Source organism: Macrotis lagotis, chromosome X (genome assembly GCF_037893015.1).
Source record: "Macrotis lagotis isolate mMagLag1 chromosome X, bilby.v1.9.chrom.fasta, whole genome shotgun sequence".
NCBI classification, from domain to species: domain Eukaryota; kingdom Metazoa; phylum Chordata; class Mammalia; order Peramelemorphia; family Peramelidae; genus Macrotis; species Macrotis lagotis.
Window position 1 is genome coordinate 139,290,350 of NC_133666.1, and position 11,113 is coordinate 139,301,462.

Consider the following 11,113-nt stretch of genomic DNA (forward strand, 5'->3'; position numbering starts at 1 on the left):
GGTTCCTTTTGCCTGAAATTCTAATCTTATCTGAATTCAAGGAAGAGAACAGCAGGATGAGGTTCTTTACAGCAAACAAACCTTTTCATCATCAAAGAAGAAATACCCCCCCACACACATACACACAAATGGTGGAAGATAATCTATTATTTATTAGGTCATCCTGATCTTGGATCCAGATGGCACCAGAGGAGAAAGTGAGGCTGGTGACTTGGCACAAACTCCTAAATCATATCCAATTCTTGTGTGTTTCATAGCATCACCTCACTGATAACATGATCTTCTTTGAAATGAATGATAAATATGAGCATTTATAAAGCATTAATTAAAGACAGCCATGGTATAATTGATAGGGGACTGTTCTTGGAGTCAGGAAGATCTGGGTTCAGATCTCACCTCACAGCACTAATTGTGTGATCCTCAAGTCACTTAATCTTTCTATGCCTCACTTTCCTCATGTGTAAAAAAATAAGGGGAGGGAAATATTGGACTCAATGGCCCCTAAAGACCCTTCTAACTTGTCTTTGATCCTATGATCCTGCATACTAGCAAACCCCTTAATATCAGATTCCCAACCACCACCTCTCTCTCAACCAGATACAGCAATAGCCTTCTGGGTAATTTCTCTGCTTCAGGCATCTTCCCTTTGGAGTTCTTTTCCTACACAGGCATCAAAGTGATTTTGCTACATTGTAGATTTTGTCATTTGTCTTATCAATAAACTAGTGACTGTCTATTACCTCCTTTAGCAAATAAAACATTCAAACATAAAAGTCCTCTGGCAAAACTTAGTCCTGTCCTGCCTTTCTAGTCTATGCCCCTCCATTCATTCTGTGATGTAGTAATACTGGCCTACTTGTTGTTCCTAATAAGGATAATAGCTGACATCTATATGCTACCTAAAGGTTTGCAAAGAATTTTGCAAATATTATCTCGTTTTATCCTGACAGCAATCCTGGCAGGTAAGTGCCATTTAACATTCCCATTTTACAAACAGGGAACTGAGGCAGAGAGGTTAAATGATTTCCCAGGCCATTTTGGAGAGTGATGTGGAACTATGCTCAAAGGTCACTAAAACTGCATACCCTTCTATGCAGCAAATCATTCCTAGGTCTGTTTCCCCAAGAGATCACAAAAAATGGGGGGAAAAGACCCACATGTTCAAGAATATTCGTGGTGGCAAAGAATTAAAAATGGAGGGGATGCCCATCAATTTGGGAATGGCTGAACAAGTTATGGTATATGAATATAATAGGATATTATTGCTCTGTAAAATAGGCAGATTTTAGAAAAATAAAAGACTTACATAAACTGATAGTGAGTGAAGTGAGTAGAACCAGGAGAACACTATGTATCTTAACAGCAACATTGTGAAAAGATCAACTGTGATGACTTAATACAGCAATCAAAGACAATTCTAAAAGAACTATGATGGAAAATGCTACTCACACCCAGAGAAAAACCTATGGAATATGAAGGCAGATCAAAGTACATTATGTTCACTTTTTAATTTGTTTTTTTGCTTTTCCCTTCTTGGAGCTTTTCCCCTTTCTGATTCTTCTATCATGTGACTGATATGGAAATATGTGTAACACAATTGTACATTTATATAATCTAAAATAATTACAAAAGAAATAAATGATTTTACACACCTAGATACTATCTAAGGCTAGGTTTGAACTCAGGGCTATTTTCTGACTCAGACAGGGCTCAATCCACTTTGCAACTGGGCTTCTTACACACCATTCCATATCCTATCTCAGTTGCTTCCACACTATAAGAATGAGGGGAAACAATATGTAAGTAAATAGGGGCATATAGAATAGACACCTAATAGAAGGAAAATAACTTTAGAGGGTAAGTTTTATGTAGCTAAGGGGGATTGGGAAGACCTGTAGAAGAGGCAAACAGATGCTAAGTAATTTGACCAGGGTCACTCAGCGTCCAAAGCTGAATTTGAACTGAAGTGTTCTTGACTTGAAGCCCAGTGTTCTACCCACTGTACTACTTAGCTGCCCCCATATTTGTATAAAAACATAATAAAGCATAGATAATGTTAATTTGTGGTTTTTGTAAGTCATTTGAATTTTAAACTAGTTTATCTCTCCATTATTTTATAATTAAAGAAATCAAGACACTGAAAGGTTGTGACTTGCTTAAATTTACATGGGAAGCAAGATGATGGTAGATTTGATCCTCAGTTTCCTGCTCCAATGCCAACCCTTCTTCCAATCCATCACTGTTACCTACTCTCAGCTTAGGATAAATTTGAAATGGCTAATAGAGCTGTGAGAGGGGAAGTTGGAAAAACATTAGAGCTAAACAAATTGATCTAACACTCATCTGAATAGAGATGATAAATGGGAGTTGGAAGGCATAAATCACATAAATCACATAGATCAGAAATCCTTAACTTGAATTCCACAGACCAGAAGAAGTCTGGAAATTTGTTTAATATTTTAATAACAATTTCAATATAATTGATTTCCTTTTTAATCCAAAATATCTGATTTTATGCATTTAAAAACAGTATTCTGAGGAGCCCACAGGCTTCACCAGACTGCTAATTGGGGTTCAGTCAATCAGTCAACAAATACATATTAGGTTATTTATTATTTATTGATTTATTTATTAATCATGTATTAATAAAAATTTGGTATTCTTAATTAATTAATTTCAATTTTTTTTGATTCTTTGTGACCTGCTTTGGTACCCTTTTGGGGGAGAAGCTTTGTTATTGGAGTGTTTGTCATTTCCTTCTCCAACTCCTTTTACAGTTGGGAAAATTGAAGCAAACAAGATTAAATGATTTGTCTAGGATCACACAGTTGGTAAGTGTCTAAAGCCTAATTTGAACTCAGGTTTACTTGAACTCAGGTCCACTTCTGATTCCAGAATTGGAGTTCTATCTACTGCAGTGCTAAACTGATCTTATGACACATCTTAAAAAAAACTTAAGAACCTGTGATCTAGGGGCAGCTAGGTGGTGCAGTGGATAGAGCACCCATCCTGGACCTGAGTTCAAATTTGGCCTCCACACTTAATAATTAACTATGTGGCCTTGGGTAAGTCACTTAACACCACTGCCTTGCAAAAACAAACAAACAAATAAAAAAGCACTTGTTTTCTAGGCTAATCTCTGCATTTTGAAGTTGTAGGAACTGTGGTTCAGAGATGTCAAATAACTAATGTCATACAGGAAGTAGCAGAACTGGGATTTTTATTGAGGTCCTTTTTTGACCACAGCAGCTAAAAGTGAAGGCTCCTTATCTGAAATCCTCTTGGATCAGTACTGAAAGAGACTTCTTCATTAGCACTTCTGCTTTTGGTTCCTCCAAATTTATTTTTTTTTCTTTTTCTTCTGAACTTAACAAATACCAAAGGAAATGAACATTTCTGTTTACACTGTAGAAATGCCTCATTAGCACTTAGTTGTCCTCTAATTGTTTAATGGGTGCTTTATCTCCTTAATTAGATTATGAACTTCTAGAGGTATACTTCTTTTCTTTCATATCCTATAAACCCCAGCTTAGTGTTTAACTTGAAATGGGTACTCAATAAATAATGTTATAGGGCATCTAATTGTTTCAGTGGAATTCATCTTCTTAAGTTCAAATCCAGTCTCAGACACTTAATAATTGCATGACCTTGGGGCAAATCACTTAATCCTTTAGACTCAATTTCCTCCTCTCTAAAATAAACTGAAGGAGAAAATAGCAAATCATTCCAGTATCTTTGCCAAAAAAAACTTCAAATGGGGTCAGTAAGAGTTGGACTTCACTGAACAAAAACTAAAATTATGTTATAGTGACCTTGAAGTCAGGATTTTTTATTGTTTGTTTGTTTTTTGCCTATCTCCAGTGGTGTCTTCCCTCAGGCCTGGTTTATAAATGCTTATTATTTGATTAATTGGTCAGGTGGATTTACACTGGACAGAAATTATTCCACATTAGGAACTTCCTCAAAGTGATCTCTATGTAGCATGGCCAGCCCAGATCATCTTTTTTTTGGTACCTAAGTAGAGTGTACTTTAGACAGTCCTGAAAGAAAGAATAACTGTCCTCATTACTGAGAAGTCTGTCCTAGTGTTGCCCATTAATTAAAGATTTAGAGATTGAAGACAGAAGATTTAAGGTCACTGAAAAAGTGAAGGAATTCGCAGCTCTCTGGGATTTTAAAACTGCTCAGGATTTAATTTTGGCAAAATGTTGTCACAAAATATATTGGCCAAAATTAGTAAGAAAACCAGTAAGCCCCCCCCCCCCCCCCAGGACAGGCCAGGTGAAGAGAGAGAGACAGAGAGAGAGAGAGACAGAGAGACACAGAGACACACACACACACACACACACACACACACACACACACACACACACACAGACAGAGAGAGACACACACAGAGAGACAGAGAGACAGCCATGCAGCCATGGGCCTTGATTTAACCAGGACACATGGTGAGGTCCACTGAGCACCACGTGGATTAAGAAAGAGTCAGAAAAAGCCCCATCCTTCTGAATGGGACCCCAGAAGATGCAAGACAGCTTGAAGGGGTGGTGCTTTCTGTTATATACCCCTTTTATGGTAGGTGGTGCTTGAGGAATGGTCCAACACCTTGGACCAGGTAGCTTCTAGTGGCAATCTACATACAGGTCCTTCTTGTCTCAAGGTGCTTGATCTCAAGTTCAGCATGTCATTTCATGCTTTGCCAGCATCCAGGGCAGGGTTAAGTGATAAAGTGGAAAATGAGGACAAGATAGACAGTATACAATCAACAGAGGGTCAGTTTACATCTCAAGATCAGGAACCTCCACCCATTTAACAAGATATAAATAGCATCTAAGATCACAGATTCTGTTTCTGCTACATCATTTCCCTGCATCACTAGCACCTAACAATCAATCCAAATTTATTAAGTCCCTATTATGCTATTATCCTTCATCCACAAAGAGAACCAATGACATCATGAAGTCAATGTTTTGATTTGCATATGAATTGAATTTAAGTTAAGTAAAACTGCAAAGTGGTTGTTACACAAACACAAAAATGAAAACATCCCTGCTTTCTAAGAGCATGAATTTTATAAGAGAAGCAACATGTTTGCATATAATTAGATACAAAACATAAGCAAAATAAATACAAATTGATTTGGAGGGGAGGGGAGTCTGCTAGCACCTGGAAAGATGAAAAAAGTTTTATGTAGCAGGTAGCAATTGAGTTTAGAAGTGATTTTAAGATGGTTGAAACCCTGATTTATAAAAATACAAGTCATTCCCCAAGTGATAAATGGTCAAAGAATATGACCAGAAAGTTCAGATGAAGAAATTAAAACTATCTATAATCATATAAAATTCTTTTAAATTACTATTGATTAGAGAACTACAAATTAAAAGTACTCTGAGGTACCACTTCATATCTATCAGACTGGCTAATATGACATTAAAGGAAAATGATAAATGTTGGAGAAAATATGGGAAAATTTTAATACTAATGCCTTGTTGGTGGAGTTATAAACTGATTGAAGTATTCTGGAGGGCAATTTAGAACTATAACCACTGCTAGGTCTGAATCCCAAAGAGATCATAAAAAAGAGGAAAAGACCCACATATGCAAAAAATATTTACATCAGCTCTTTTTGTGGTAGAAAAGAATTAGAAATTGAGGGATTGTCCATCAATTGAGGAATGGAAGAACATGCTGTGGTATATAATGAAATAAGAAATGATGAGCAGATTCAGAATGGAAAAACTTTACATGAACTGCTGCTGAATGAAGTGAGTAGAACCAGATCATTATACAAAGTAATAGCAACAATGTGTATGTGATAATCAAATATGATAGACTTAACATTTCTCAGTAATATAGCGATCCAAGAAAATTCCAAAAGACTTGACATCACCCACATCCAGAGAAATAACTATGGAATCTGAATACTAATTGAAATGTTATCTTTTTTTTCCTTTTAAAAAAATTTTTGTGTGTTTTCTTTCTCCTGGTTTTCCCCTTTTGTTCTAATTCTTCTTTCACAATATCACTAATATGGAAATATGCTTAACATGATTGTACATGCATAACTTAAATTGCTTGATGTCATGGGGAGAATGAGGGAAGGATAAAGAAAAATTTGGAACCCCAGATCTTACAAAAAAGAATGTTGAAAATTATCTTTACATGTAAGTGTAAAAAATAAAATGCTATTAAGTGAAAAAAGATTAAAAATTTTAATCAAATGTAAATGAGGCACAAAAATCCAAATGAATAGAAGAATATTTTGAAAAACTATTAAAAAGAGGTACAAAAATTTATTAAAGGAAAAAATTCCTTAAAAGCTCAGTGAAGAAAATAATTCCTTAAAAACTAAAATTTGGTAGGATGTTAATCATTTCAAGGCATCAAGAACAAGCAAACAAAATCAAAAGAATGAAAAAGTGGAAGAAAATATGAAATTTCTCATTGGAAAAACAACTCACTTGGAAAACAGATCCAGGAAAAACTTTTTAAAATTATTGGAATAACTGAAAACCATGATTTAAAAAGAACCTAGACATTATCTTTCAAAAAATTATCAAGAAAAGCAGTCCTGATATTTTAGAATCGGAGGGTAAAATAGAAATCGAAAGAATGAATTGAACACCTTCTGAAAGAGATCCCAAAATGAAAACTCCCAGGAATATTTTAGTGAAATTCCAGAGCTCCCAATTCAAGGAGAAAATAATGCAAGCATACAAAACAAAACAAAATAAAATAAACAATTCAAATATTGTGGAGCTACATTCAAAATAATATAAAACTTAGTAGAATAACATGAGATTTAGTAGGTACTACATTAAAGCATGAAAGGGCTTGGAATATGTTATTCAGGAGAATAAAAGAGTTAGGATTACAATCAAGAATCACCTACCTACAAAAAATTGGAAACCAAGTAAATGTCCTTCAATTGGGTAATGGCTTAGCAAACTGCAGTGTATATATATGTCATGGAACACTATTTTTTCTATTAGAAACCAGGAGGGATGGGAATTCAGGGAAGCCTGGAGGGATTTGCATGAACTGATGCTGAGTGAGATAAGCAAAACCAGAAAAATACTGTATACCTTAACAGCAACATGGGGGCAATGATCAACCTTGATGGACTTGCTCATTCCATCAGTGCAACAATCAGGGACAATTTGGGGCTGTCTGCAATGGAGAATACCATCTGTATCCAGATAAAGAACTGTGGAGTTTGAACAAAGTTCAAGGACTGTTGCCTTTAATTTAGAAAAAAAAGGTATCTTACTGTCTGACCTTGTTATCTCTTATACTTCATGTTTCTACCTTAAGGATATGATTTCTCTCTCATCACACTCAATTTGGATCAATGTACAACATGGAAACAAAGTAAAGACTGACAAATCACTTTCTGTTGGGGGGGGGGAGGGAAGTAAGATTGGGGGGGGAAATTGTAAAACTCAAAATAAAATCTTTAATAAGAAAAAAAAGAATCACCTACCTAGCAAAAACTGAGTATAATCATGGGGGCTGGGGCGGGGGTAGGTGGGATGGAATTTTTTGTCAAATAGAGAACTTTCATGCATTCCGGGTAAAAAGATCACAGCTAAATATAAAATCTGACTTTCAAATACAAGATTCAAGTGTAGCACAAAAAAAAAAAAAAAAATAAAGAGGAAAGAGAAATCCTAAGTGATTCAATAGTGTTAAACTGTTTACATTCCTACATGGGAAAATTATACTGGTAACTCATAAAACAATTTTCATTGTTACAGCAGTTAGAAGGAGAATACATAGAAGACACAAGTGTAAGTTGAACATGTTGAGAAGATTATCTAAAATATAAAATTAAGGAGTGAGAAAGAAGAATATACACTGGGAGAAGAAGAAAGGAGTAAATTATCTGTTGTAAAAGAGGCTCAAAGGAACTTTTACAGGGGAGAAGAAGATGGGGAAAGTTGAGACAGGGGAAGCACCTAAATCTTTCTCTCATCAAAGTGAAAATAGCATGTTCTTTCAGCTGTGTGTAGAAATCTATCTTAGCCTATAGGAAAGTAGAAGGAGAAGATAATAGAAGTGGATTGATGGAAAGGAGGGCAGATTGAAGGCGGTAAAAGTCACACACAAAACACTTTTGAGAATGAACAGCATGATAGAAGAATGATAGTAAGATAAAGAGGGTAAAAGAGAATGGTAATAGTAATAGTGATCATAGCTGTGAAAAAAAATTACTGTGAATTTCTCTGATAAATATTTCATTTCTCAACCACATAGAGAACTGAGTCAAAATTATAAAAATAAGAGCCATTTCTAAACTGAAAAAAATGGTCAAAGGAATTGAATAGGTAATTTTTAGATGAAGTAATTAAAGATATTTAGGGCAGCTAGGTGGTGCAGAGGATAGAGCACCAACCCTGGTCAAGAGGACTTGAGTTCAAATCTGACCTCAGTCAGACATTGATTGCTTCACACTCAGGGTCATTTCCAGTCATCCTAATCCATATCTGGTCATTGGACCCAGATAACTCCAGAGGAGAAAGTGAGACTGGGTAACTTAATATAGCACTCCCTCTCTTAAATCCAATTCAAGTACTTGTCATAGTATCACCTCCCTGATGTTATGATTTTTCAAGAAGGATAACAATCATCCTCATCAATCAAAGATATCTATAGTCATATGAAAAAATACTCTAAATCACTATTGGTTAGAGAAACGCATATTAAAAGAGCTCTGAGGTACCATCTCACACCTATCTGATTGACTAATATAACAGAAAAGGAAAATGGCAAATGTGGAGGGGATTTGGAAAAAATCCAGATACTAATGAGCTGTTGGTAAAGTTGTATACTGATTCAATCATTCTGTTGAACGTTTTGTAACTACAGTTATCCCTTCTACATCTTAACATTCCCCATTGTGGGTCAGCATAAGAAATTAAAAAGGGGAATTTTTAGGGATATTAACATGTGAAGGCCAACAGATGACACAAATTTTGCAGCAAGGTACTGTAAACACCCCAAAAGGGAAAAAGAAAAAATTGATATGAAGAGAGGGTCAAACTTTTTTATACAGATTTTTGAGATTATGGGGGATACCACACCACTAACCCCCTGATGTGAAGGGGATAACTATAAGCCCCAAAGACTATAAAACCATGCATACCCTTTGATCAAACAGTACCAGTGCTAAGTCTATATCTTTTTTTTTTTAGGGTTTTTGTAAGGCAAATGGGGTTAAGTGTGGCTTACCCAAGGCTACACAGCTAGGTAATTATCAAGTGTCTGAGACCGGATTTGAACTCAGGTACTCCTGTCTGCAAGGCCGGTGCTTTATCCACTATGACACCTAACCGCCCCTGCTAAGTCTATATCTTAAATAGATCAAACAAAAACAAAAAGGAAAAGGAACTATATGCATACAACACACATACACACATAAACACATTTATCAGTGCTTTTAGTAGTGGCAAAGAATTGAACTTTGAGTTTCATCAGGGAAAGACTAAACAAGTTGTGTGTATGATTATGATAGAAGTATTTAAATATAAATATATATATATATATACATAGATATACAGCTATAGATATAGATATAGACATAGACATACATACTATATATGTTCTAAGAAATAACAAGCAAGATGCTCTCAGAAAATCCTGGAAAGACTTATATGACCTGAAGGAAAGTGAAATGAGCAGAACCAGGAGAACATTGTATACAGTAATAGCAATATTATATTATGATCAACTGTGAATGACTTGGTTATTTTCAGTAAGTCAATGAGCCAAACAATTCTGAAGAACTTATGATAAAAAGTACTATCCATCTTTGGAGAAATAACTAATAGAATATAAGTAGATCAAAGCATACTTTTTTATTTTTCTTATTTTTTTTTGCCTTTATTTCACAACATGGCTAACATGGAATACATTTTAGATAACTGCACATGTATAACCTATATCAAACTGCTTGCATTCTCTATTAGTTACCAAGTCTCACACAGATAACTTTTTTTTTTTGGCAAGGCAATGGGGTTAACTGAGGTCCTCCTGATTCCAGGGCTAGTGCTCTTGATTCCAGGGCTAGTGCACTGTGCCACCTAGCTACCTCTGGCTTGCCTTCTCAATGAAAGAAAATATTAAATTTTTTAAAAAAGAAGTGATTGATAAGAGGCAAAAGTGATAAAAGGAGAGCATTTTTGGTATGTAGAACCACCCAGGTGAAGAAAGACAATGGAATCAGAATGTGGGTTTATCATCAATCAAGTCAGTTTGACTTACAGAGAAGAATACTTCATGAACTTTGAGAGTTAGATTAACTGACAGGATACAGGAATTTATATGCCAAAAAAGAGGCATTTCTATGAAAATCTCTTATTTTTCCTTTCTCGAACCAGGACTTTAGGATGAGAGTTCCCAAAGGTTGGATTGTGTTAGGACTTGAATTACCAGTCTATCCATTGAAGAAGAAACTCAAAAAAGTGGAGAGAGTGAGTTTGGTCAATGAGACAGTGTCTCTCTCATCCTCATGACTTTCCCCACTCCCAACTCACAAGTTATATTTTTTCTATAAACAGAAGGTATGAAAATGCATAGAAAAATGCGGAGAAAGGAGGGAAGAGAAAGCATCAAGGGGACAACAAGGAACTTTAAAGTGGCCACGATAAACAAAAGACTTGGGGTATGGAAAATAAGACTGCTAGGTTTTTCCTGGCTCTGGCTTTGGGGATTTCATAGTAATCAATGCACCTCTTTTGAAAAAAAATCTCTTTATTCTGATAATGATAAGAAGGAATATTTTTTTCATTAAATAGCAAACCTCAAAAACTCCTCTTGTGGTTGTTTAATACCAACTGAAGGCCTCCAACCTGCAACTGCAAAGCATTTAGGCAACATGTCACATGTCTTCAGAGACCTGGGTTATAGTATCTATTCTTCCATTGAATATGGACCTCCAGTTAGCTATTTCTTACTCTCTGGACCTCAGCTTCTTCTCATGTCAAATTAGGGGATGGACTAGATTAATCAATCAGTCAACAAACTTTTAAAAATTGCGTATCATGTTCCAGGCCTATTGATTAGGTGCTAGGGATAAAAAGACAGATATGAAACAATACCTGCCCTCAAG